This window comes from Gorilla gorilla, chromosome 5 (genome assembly GCF_029281585.2).
Source record: "Gorilla gorilla gorilla isolate KB3781 chromosome 5, NHGRI_mGorGor1-v2.1_pri, whole genome shotgun sequence".
Classification (NCBI taxonomy): domain Eukaryota; kingdom Metazoa; phylum Chordata; class Mammalia; order Primates; family Hominidae; genus Gorilla; species Gorilla gorilla.
Genome location: NC_073229.2, coordinates 36,541,533 through 36,552,839, shown reverse-complemented (window position 1 = coordinate 36,552,839; position 11,307 = coordinate 36,541,533). Strand labels below are relative to the sequence as shown.

The 11,307-nt window shown below is 38.3% G+C and overlaps 1 non-coding gene across 1 annotated transcript; it reads right to left on the bottom strand.

Annotated features, from left to right (window-relative positions):
* Positions 1-6,386: 6,386 nt before the first annotated feature.
* TRNAQ-CUG (transfer RNA glutamine (anticodon CUG)) lies at positions 6,387-6,458 on the bottom strand. Its single transcript has one exon. It is a non-coding gene; the product is annotated as a tRNA-Gln (tRNA).
* Positions 6,459-11,307: the final 4,849 nt, after the last annotated feature.

The window sequence follows — 11,307 nt, the reverse complement described above, 5'->3', positions numbered from 1 at the left end:
ATTATAGAAGATCTGGAGAGTAGTGGCATTACTCAAATATTAAGTCATAACTGAAATGACTAAATCCCACGTAACATTAAAAAAATTGCTGAAATCTATAATGTCTCATCTGTAATATTAAAGAGAAATGTCTTTACATAAAGTTGATAAGATACATGGAGAGGGAGATTTTTAAATGGTCATTATATTGGAAATCTACCTGGTTTTATCTAAAAATTAAAAACAAAGAGATGAGGCCATCTATACGTCCTATTCTATGAACCTTCTGCAAAAAGGGTGAAAATGTATTAAACAAATAGTATTAAAATATTAAAAACCTTCCTTGAACTTTCGCATTTTCTAAAAAATGAGAGAGAGCTCTAGGGAGATAACAAAGAAAATCCTCTTTTGTGCATTATAAACCAAAAGAGCAAGTGTCAGCAGTAGACTAACTACGTAGAATGATTTCTTCACAACTTGCAGCATCTCCCATCCTCTATGCCCATGGCTGGGAGATACCATAACTGCCGAGGGATGGGATTTTTGAACCCTCTCCAAGGTATCATTCTGGAGAGAGCAAAGTAACATAGTCACCCCTATAATTCTACTTATGGGAAAATTATACTCGATGCTTCCCACCTCATCGTTACAAGTTCCACCAAAGAATATTTTTCAACAGGTATAAAGGATGTAAGATTTCTAGGACACCGAGAAGCTGAAAATGTACATGTTTATTCAAGGAATACTTAATCTGTTCTTGTTGCCTAGATGAGGATGTGGATTTGTTGATGATGTATTTGGTTTGAGAATCAGAAGGACATAGTTTTGTAAATATTCCTTTAAGTGGAAGGCATAGATGATTAACATAAGTTCTCCCAGAATTCAGGAATTGAAAATTTAAGCCCGAACATAAAAGGGCAGTAGTCTAGCACGAATTCGACTTTTTTCTCAATTCTGATGGGATCTCACCTATTTAGAGAATGTCAGCAGCTATGGCATCTGGAGACAAAAGAAGACCCTTTGTCTAAAGGGACATTGCATCTGATCCTACATGGTGTACCCGTGCACCCTCCTCACTTACGGGAAGTTCTGTATCTTTGGCTAAATATGCCAAGTATCCTTAGAATTTTATACCAGGTGGCCGGGCGCGGTGGCTCATGCCTGTAATCTCAGCACCCTGGGAGGCCAAGGCAGGCGGATCACGAGGTCAGGAGATTGAGACCATCCTGGCTAACACGGTGAAACCCCGTCTCTACTAAAAACACAAAAAATTAGCCGGCGTGGTGGCGGGCGCCTATAGTACCAGCTACTCGGGAGGCTGAAGCAGGAGAATGGCGTGAACCCGGGAGGCGGAGCTTGCAGTGAGCCGAGATCACGCCACTGCACTCCAGCCTGGGCGACAGAGCGAGACTCCGTCTTAAAACAAATAATAAAGAAATAAAGAATTTTATACCAGGTGTGCATGTTAGTGGTAGTGGCTGTGTCTCTTCTAACCAATCCATAAACTACTTGTCTACAATGGGTTAAACTAAAGAATACTTGAAGGAAAAAATAAGTCCGAAGGTCTCATGTGTTCTTGGAAGACAAGATGGGTGTGATAGAGGAGATTCTGTCTTGATAATCGTGAGATTGACTAAATGGTATCATTCTCAGAATATGTTTTAGTAATAGCTGGAGATATTTGTTGCCTCTAGAAACCATTGCCTCAGCCCACTGGTATGGGACCTTTCATAGAGCAGTCCATGGGACCTGGCTTGATGTATTCTTCCCCCAGAAGAACTGTATGCACAACAACACAGTTTATCTGAATTTCTCAGGCAAGTGTGATTGGCATTATGACCTTCAACTCCACGTATCCTGGGGTAGACGTAAACTCACGTTTCAGGAACCATGCAGATAAGAGGTCCATTGGAAAGAAATAATTTAAAATTTTCAGGCTTTAATCCTCTGAAATACATGTTAGAACAGAGCTCTAGGATCAAAGGAAGAGTGCTACTATGTATTCAGATCTCTACTGTTAGCATCAGATGTTCTAGCAGTTAACGTCTGTCCATGCCAAGTTCTGCCTGGAGCATTCCCACAGAGTCACTGAGCATCAATGGCCGAGCAAACCCTAGCATACTGTCAACAGATTCCAAGTCTTTTTAATAAGATTAAATGGCCAATTTTCTTAATTTTCTGGTCCTGGATACTAAAGCAAGCAGAGGACTTCATGGTTATTCTCCAGTTGTCTAATCAAACTAATAATTATACTTCCTCCCATTCATAGGCGTGTTCATGAACATTTTCTTATTGATTCTCCTCAAAAATTTTGAGGTGGACTTTGTTATCCTGCATTATTAATAGGACACTGAAACACAGACTCAGGCCCAGGAAATTTGACAACAATCTTGGAGCTCTTTCACCTCTTCTACAACCACTTCTCACACTTCATGCATCTTCAGTTTATTTACAAATAACAGTATTCCATAGCTTATATTCAGCAAGGACATGATTCTGAACTGAATTTTCTGCAGGGAAACTATGATTGCTCTAAACTAGCTATCTTTTCTCCACTTTTAGTCAGTATGTGCTCAAGCACTACAAGGAAATTTATTTTATCAGTACCCTAAGCAAAATATAACTACAAAGGTTAAAAAAATCATTTGGAAAAAATGATCCACACAATGTGTGAGAGCTCATCCAACCTTTACACTGGTAGCAGCTATGGAATTCCTTCCATGAGAATACAGACCTATTTTCAATATATCTACCCCTAGTATTTGTTATTTATCCATTGATCATTCGTTGAGCAATTCCTATTTGTTAAGTACTGTCTTAAGTGCCAAGGTATAATAGTGAGTATAAATAGTTTCTGCTATCAAGTACCTACAGCTCAATAACCTGGCAACTGGACTAGAGCAACGTGGTACATATACGCTAGGTAGAGCCCCAGGGACTACAAGCTCAGAAAGAAGGATCCTGTGCAAGTCCCTGAGGGTCAATGAAGAAATGCCCCAGAAACTGATGACTGAGCTGAGACAGAGGGACAAGCAGTCGTTGATGTAGTGTGGGGATGGGATAGTGGGAAGCTGAACTTTTTTCAGCTTGGGTAATACTGTGTGGCCTGCATATTTTTGTTTTGGCTGTACTCCAGCTTTTACCAGCCTGGTTTTTTATTCTCATTTTACAAACAAGTAAAGGCATGTTTAGAGAATTTGAGAGTCTCATCCAAGGTCACAGAGCTAGTGAGAGTTCCAAGAACTAATACAAGTCTGTATGACCACTATGGTTTCAGAGAAGAAAGAGCGCCGGACTGAAAGTCAGGCAACTGGAAATCTATTCTGTCACCAAATCCCTGTGCAACCTTCAACAGGTCACTGAAAAGCTATGCTCTGCTTCCCTTATCTCTAAAATGAGGGGATTTAAACCTGATAACCTCCAAAGTTTCTCCAGTTTTCAGTCTGATACATTTAACTCTCTCCTGATTAGACCAATAGAAGTAGAAGAAAATTCTGAAAAATAAAAAGGAACTAATAACAATTATCTATAATAATTATTATATACATATGTGTATATGTTTGTGTGTATATATACATATAAAACAATAGTCACTCCTTTCATATGTGTATATAGAGGGGGCAATATGCCACAATACTTTCTAAAGCTCAACATAATTTTTTAAATGCTGAATGTGTTTTTCGGACTAATGATTCTTTTAGGTTAACAGAGATAATTGTGTAATGACTACAGTGTGATGGAATTTCATTACCGTGGTTTGTTTGAGGGTGTTTAATGGAGAATCAGACCTATGGAGGGGATTTTTGTGGTTAAGGATCATAAAATTTTTTAAAAGTTTTTCTACGTTTTTATTTTCTGATTGTTGTGTAGCCTGTGGCAAAGCCAACACTCTAAGTGTAATGAATAAGGCACTCAAGTTTCCTTGAAGAAAACTCATATACTCAGGGAAAGAAATGGTTTAAACACATAAAAATCAAAGAAGGCAGAAAATGGTTGTTCCAACATGTTAGTGAAATGCTGTATTTTCAGGGTTCTACTAGAGATAATTTGTCAAGGCTAAAATCTTGTTAACAAAATCTTCTTTTAATCATATAAAGCATTTCTAACAGAGTTTTTAATTTGGCTTTTCCCTAACACTGTCTGCTTTACAGAAGTTCCTTTTGGATATCTCTTGGGGTTAAGAAAGATAAAGTGATCTATATATTGCTACAGCAATTTATCCTGCTCTAATAGATGTAGAAATATTTTTACATATAGTATTAATATCATATCATACCACCCTATGATTTAGGCAATTTATTAGTTTCATACCACCCTGTGAGTTAGGCAATTTATTAGTTTATTAGTTAGGCAATTTATTATATTTGATTGGATAAAATAAAATCCTATTTATCATTTATAAAAATCAAATCCTAAGGCAGTTGTAACAAATTACCACAAATACAGTAGCTTAAAACAACACAAATTTATATTCCTACAGTTCTGGAAGCCAGAAGTCCAAAATCAAGGTGTCAGCAGGGCCATGCTCCCCCCGAGACTCTGAGTACCATCCTTCCCATCCTTCCTGAGACTCCGGGTAGCATCCATTACACCAGCTCTTCCCAGCTGTGCTGGTGCCGTCGGTGCCCCCATCCCTTGGTGTACAGCTGCATCCCTGCAATCTCTCACCTGTTGCCTTATGGAGTTCTCTCTGTATGTTTTCCATGGCCAAATTTCCCTCTTCTTATAAGGAAACCAGTCAAATTGGATTAGGGTCCACTCTAATGACCTCATCTTAACTTCATTACCTCTGCAGAGACCTTATTTCCAAATAAGGTCACATTCATAGTTCCTGGGGTTGGGGTTTCGACATATATTTTTGGAGGATACAATTCAACCTGTAATAAGTGGCCTTGGTGTGGTTATTATTTCCATTTTATAAATAAGTGAATTAAGACATGGAGTATCTAAGTGGCTTCTCCAAGGTCATACAGAATGTTATTGGCAGAAAAGAGACAAAATATACTGTCTCCTAACTCTTAAGTCAGGCAAAGGAGCATAGAAGGTTACTAAATCAGGTAATGATTTGCCTAGAATCAGAACTTGCATCATTTAATTATCTAGACAGCTGACTTACATCAAGTCCAAACTGCTTGAACATGGGTCCCTGCTATGTTATCATTTATAAAAATCAAATCCTACTGCCTTTGGGTATAATTGTACCTTATTAGATAACTTTGATAGAGAAAAACATATTTCATTTCCAAAATATGTTTTATGGTGTCTACTTTCAGCTAACTTAGGTGCATAAATAATAGGCTATTCTTTAACTGATTCCATTCATAACCCCAAACATTCTTTGGACACTGTGAATGGTGGTGAAATAAACTTGGAATAGTCTGTGGTACATAGGACAAGCTGGAACCTTTTTCTTCAGTGCATATGCCAAGAAATAATTCATTTTGGGTCATTAGATTAGAGAGACAAAATTAAAAACAGATTATTTAACTGCCAGCATAGTGTCCCAAAGAAACTGAGCCCTTTCTCTTTTCTCAAATAACTGTTGTATTTATCAACTGCATCTTCTAGCTAAACAGCAATCTTCTTTACGTAAGCAACCTTCTCCATTCTGGGATGTCGTTTACAGTCATACACCATTTAACAGTAGGGATACATTCTCAGAAATGTGTCATTACGTGATTTCATTGCTGTGGAAACATTACACAAACCTAGATGGCACAACCATCTGTGCTACACACCTAGGCTACATGGTATAGCCTATGGCTCCTAGGCTACAACTCTGTACATCACAGTGCTGTATGAATACTGTAGGCAACTGAAATACCGTGGTAAATATTTGTGTATCTAAGCATACAAAAGGTACAGTAAAAATATAGTATTATAATCTTAGGGCACCACCACCACACATGCTGTTCATCATTGGCTGAAACCTCATTATACAGCCCATCACTGCACTTACTAATGTGTCAGTGACACATTGTGACACAGACACACTGTGACAAGTGTCTGTGGGTCAGGGTACATGGCATGAATTAAACCATCCTATGACCTCTCCTCTCTAACTAGTGTTATTTTAAAAATAAGAATCTGTAAGGAATTCCTTTGGAATCTCTGTATATGACCAACTGCCTGTTGGATGAAAGAATAATTTCCGATTTTGTGGACCTTTTTTTTTTTTTTTTTTCCTGAGACAGAATCTCCTTCTGTCACCCAGGCCGGAGTTCAGTGGCAAAGCTCATTGCAGCCTCTGCCTCCCGAGTAGCTAGGATTATAGGCGCCTGCTACCATGCCGGCTAATTTTGAATTTTTGTATTTTTAGTTTTACCATGTTGGCCAGGCTGAGTTTGAACTCATGGCCTCACGTGATCTGCCCACCTTGGCCTCCCACAGCACCCAGCCAATATGAAAGTTTCCACCGAGATTTGAACTCGGATCGCTGGATTCAGAGTCCAGAGTGCTAACCATTACACCATGGAACCCTCCTTCCTGATGTTTTATTCTAGAAATTCAGGCAGCAGAAAGCGATTCAGATGACTAATAAGACACTCATCGTAAAGATCAGTAAAGCCAATGAAAAATTCCAACTCTACATGCATATTGATTTTGTATGTTATTGGCAAAGCTGGATTAATTGACTTTTCACTATATTCTCTAAGTCGTACTTACTTTTGATAAAAGCCTTTATAGCATTCATTTATTAATTCCTTCACCAACATTCATTGAGCATCTGCTACATACCAGGCATTATTGTGACACTGGGGATACAGTGGTAAATGAGAGAGACAAAGACCTGCCCTTTATCCTGGTAAGCAATTTTTATTCCAAAGAAATATCATAATGGCCATACACAAAGATGATGAGCTAGAAAGGTGACTTGCCTGAAAACTGGACAGCCTGGCCCTGGCTCTGTCACTCCTATGTGCCTTCTGCTCTCTTGAGTTCAGGTAATTTGTTTACAAATGAGAGAACAGAATAAATAAACTTTAACACTGCCTTTCATTCTTCCTCTCCTATTAGCTACAACCCCATGACATCCCATGTGACAGACACAACAAATTGTGAATACTTGGAGCTTACATTAAGGCTTTTTCTAGAATTCAGAAATTACTGTGGAGTGAGAGGAGATTGCTATCTGAGATCAAAATACACAATCAACACATCTTGAACCACAGCATAGGTATGTAAAGTCCCATCCTTCAGGGAAGGGGGGACACCAGACCTGTAAGTCTTGACCATTTTAACAATGTTAGCTGAGACAGTAGCACTGCTTTGTAACATACTAGCTCATAAATACTTATCACGTGAATGCATGAACCTTTCAGTCTTAAAATCCTGTGACATTATTGCACTACATGGAGATGGTTTCTTAAAGGAAATATTTTTAACCAAAAATGAATGCCTTTTTATCTGAAATTTGGGTTCTTTTTACCTTGTGAGATCAGAGGCCACACGCCTCTGAGAGTCTCTAGAATTTCATGAGAGTTGCGGCTGTGTCAATCTTGTTCATCACTAGAACTCCAGCTTTAGGACAGCGGCTGGCACTCAGCAAATATTGGCAGAATGAATGAATTAATGAGAACTAATGAAGAAATTATCATTTACAAACAACATTCCTGAGGCAGCTTGACTCATACAATCATCCTTTCGCCTCAAGTCTGAAAACCCCAGGACTCTTCTGAAAGGCCAGAACCAAATATTTTAAAGCAATCTTAAGAATATATTTAAACAGATTTATGTGCTTTTATCACATGCCTAGTTCTCTCTACCCCTTTTATTCTTGCCTTCTCAGTAAAAGATCCTTCTCCCCCCACCATGCCTTCCCAGCACACAGTGTGCAAGGCCCCTCCACAGTGCCTGCCAGGCTGGATGAAGGAACCAGGGTAAACTCAGAGGCAGCCTGCATTCATTGCCTGTGCTACATAATTAGAAGCTTCCAAGTCCTCAATTCCCTGTTCACCAATATAAGGCCTTTTTATTAAAAACACTGGTTTTCAATTCCCACTGTGTCCATGAGATAACAAGGCATAAAAAAGAAATTGGATGGTGCTAGGTACATAAAGGTTTGGGAAAACATTGTTTAAGTAGTGAAGAATTTATTTCTAGTCAAAAGTCTAAGAACAAGTCCATGAGGAGTTCAAAGATATAAATATATATGAAATACGATATCAATGTACTCTCTCGTTCCCATAAATGTTGTAGTGTGCACTCATCTACAATGTCTCTCGTCTAACATAAGACCCCATTATGCATCACAAGATGGGGAATACAATGAAAGTTCCATTTAACAGCCCATGCCTGGTGTTGCAGAAATCTTCAAGGCCTACAGATACAGTTATTTAGCACTTGTTATTCAAGAGCCTGCTCTGTAATATCAATATGAGTAAACAAACTTTTAAAACTTAAAAATCTGTGGTTAAAAGTGAGACCCCATTGGCCACATTGCCTCTACAGACTCTATTCATCAAGAATGGAGACTTCTCAATTCCACTTCTATCTCTTTAGGACCATCTGCCTTGATGCACATCTAACTCAACTGATAAATAGAAATTCCCCAGCTAGCTTGTCTAAATCTTGTGTTTAAATCTAGTTGCCCACCAGAACAAAGAAATAGAAACATGTTACCATTTGTCGAGCTACCGACTAGGTATCTACTTATTTCCAGCAGAAAGGCAATATCAAGTAAGTGAAAATTGAAGCTGTAAAGAGACGAAAAAACTATGAACTAACAAAATAATTCCAAAGGCAGAGCATTCGATGGACCTGGTTATTCATCATCCATATTCCATTGTGCTTTGTCCCACAAAAATAGTCCTTAATAGTATTACTTTCTGGTGTAGCTACTAGGTTGTGAGTTAATTCATTAAGAAGCCAAGTTCCCACTCAAAAATCATGTTGTTTAGAGCAGCTGGCACAGAGCTTTGTAACAAAAATATTCAACAGATGATTTTGATTCAAAGAATCTAATGCTATTTGCTTGCTGAGGAGGGAACAGAAGGTAGGCACAGTGAGAAACAGCATGATCTTCTATTATTTAAACCTTTCAGGTAAAAACAAAGTATGTAATCCCAGCACTTTGGGAGGCCAAGGCAGGTGGATCATGAGGTCAGGAGATCAAGACCACCCTGGCCAACATGGTGAAACCCCGTCTCTACTAAAAATACAAAATCAGCAGGGCATGGTGGCATGTGCCTGTAGTCCCAGCCACTCGGGAGGCTGAGGCAGGAGAATCGCTTGAACCCGGGAAGCAGAGGTTGCAGTGAGCCGAGATTCTGCCACTACACTTTAGCCTGACGACAGAGCAAGACTCGGTCTCAAAAAAAAAAAAAAAAAAAAAGGAGACCATTCTTAGCTAGACAGTGTTGCATGGTAGCAATCACTCAAACTCTGGCATCACATAGACCAAGGTTCATATTCCAGTTTTTCTGTTATTATCTCTGAAACATGAATACAATTCTCAATCCAACCTATTGAATAGGAAGGATACTCCTGCCTTCCTGAATGGTAAAGATTAATCATAAGTACATATTAATATACAACACCTATCACGTAAGTGTTTGACTTATAGATGGTGCTAAATAAAGAATACCTACGGTTTATGTCCACTAGGTAGGACATTTGGAACATTGGTATGATGCTACATATCAGTGATGATAGTACAGGCTTAATTCAGCTCAGTGAAGAAGGAATTTTCTAAGAGTTAGAACTGCCCAAAGATCAAGTCAACTGGATTCCTTATTATGAGGCGGTGACTTCCCCATCATCAAAAGCCTTCAAGCAAAATCTGAATGACCTTTTACCAGGCATGATGAGTAGGGAATTAGGTAAAAGGCTTAAATTCTAACATTTATATGCTAAATTTCTATGATGGCTTGAAGTTCCTGATAGCTTCTGAAACAATGAGCACAATTTTTCTGATTATTTTTTTAAACCAAAGATAATGATATTAGACAGAAAGGAGCAAATTTGTCACAAGACATTGAGTTTGGCTTAAATGGTAACTTTGCATGTCTAAAAAATTAGTATTCAGATTCATGATATTTTTTTTCCAACAGACCTTAGAAAAATAGGAAGGTCTAAATGTTTACTCAGCCTCTGGCTCCCAGTTGTCTGTTTAAATAGTTCTCACTGTTCCACTTAATCGTTTTCTCTCCAGTTGAGAAGCAGACATGACAAAGGTAGTTAAGCAAGTGCCATTGATCAGCCCTAGAAAAACATCCATTTACTTGCAATTCATCAGGATATGCCCTGGAAATTATCTTCTCTAACCCCCTCTTGGTTTCTCCGTTGCCTATAGTTCTCTCCCTTCTTCCTACTCCATCCAGGAGTAGAAAAAAATATCTGTTTGTCTCATACACAAGTTTCCTCTCTTCTCTGAAGACCCAGCATACTCAGCCTTATAGAGAATTGCATGGTCCCAATAAGGCTACTCAGTCACCAAATGGAATCTTCAAGCTACCCACCAAGAGAATTGTTTTCTTCCTCTCATTGCAAGGAGTTTCCTTTTGTAAGACTGTATGTACATAATCCTAGAGAAAAGCAAAACCTGGGGAGATGGGGGAAAGACACAAGATCTTGGGGTTTCTTAAGGCTTCGGGATCTTTGTAAAAATATCTGAAAATGTATTCAAAATTTCATGGGCATGTACACTCGCCTGGATAAGTGTCCATGCCTTCATCAGATACTTAAAATGCTGCACATGATACAAAAATTGGTTAAGAATCAATGTCTTACAGGAGAAAAAATATTTGCAAATAATATATTTGATAAGGATCTAATATGCAGTATATATAAAGAACTCTCGCAGTATACATAAAGAACTCTTGCAATCCAACAATAAAAAGATAAATAACTGAATTTTAAAATGGGAACATTCTTCAAAGAAGACATACACATGGTCAATAAATGCATGCAAAGATAATCAGCATCATCAGTCATTAGGAATACCACTTAATACCCATGAGAATGGTTAACATAAGAAAGACAGATGATAACAAGTGTTGATGTGGATTTGAAAAAATTGGAAGCAGTTTCTTTCTGACCAGTCAGATATTAGCCACAAATTGGTAACACAAATGGAATCTGACCAATTACCAATTTTATGGCATGGGTATCCCATGATGTAAATATAACCATCTCCAGCTATTGGAACCCAGACAATGAGTAACCATCAGTGAGAAAATCTGAAAATTTGGCATCACTGACACATGGTAGAATCTTGAGGCTATGTTTCTAAATTGTTCATCTTCTCCACCCATACAGTGAAGTCAAATTATATCTTCCTCCACGGTGTTGTAAATGAGGATTAATGAAATTACATGCCTCACACCA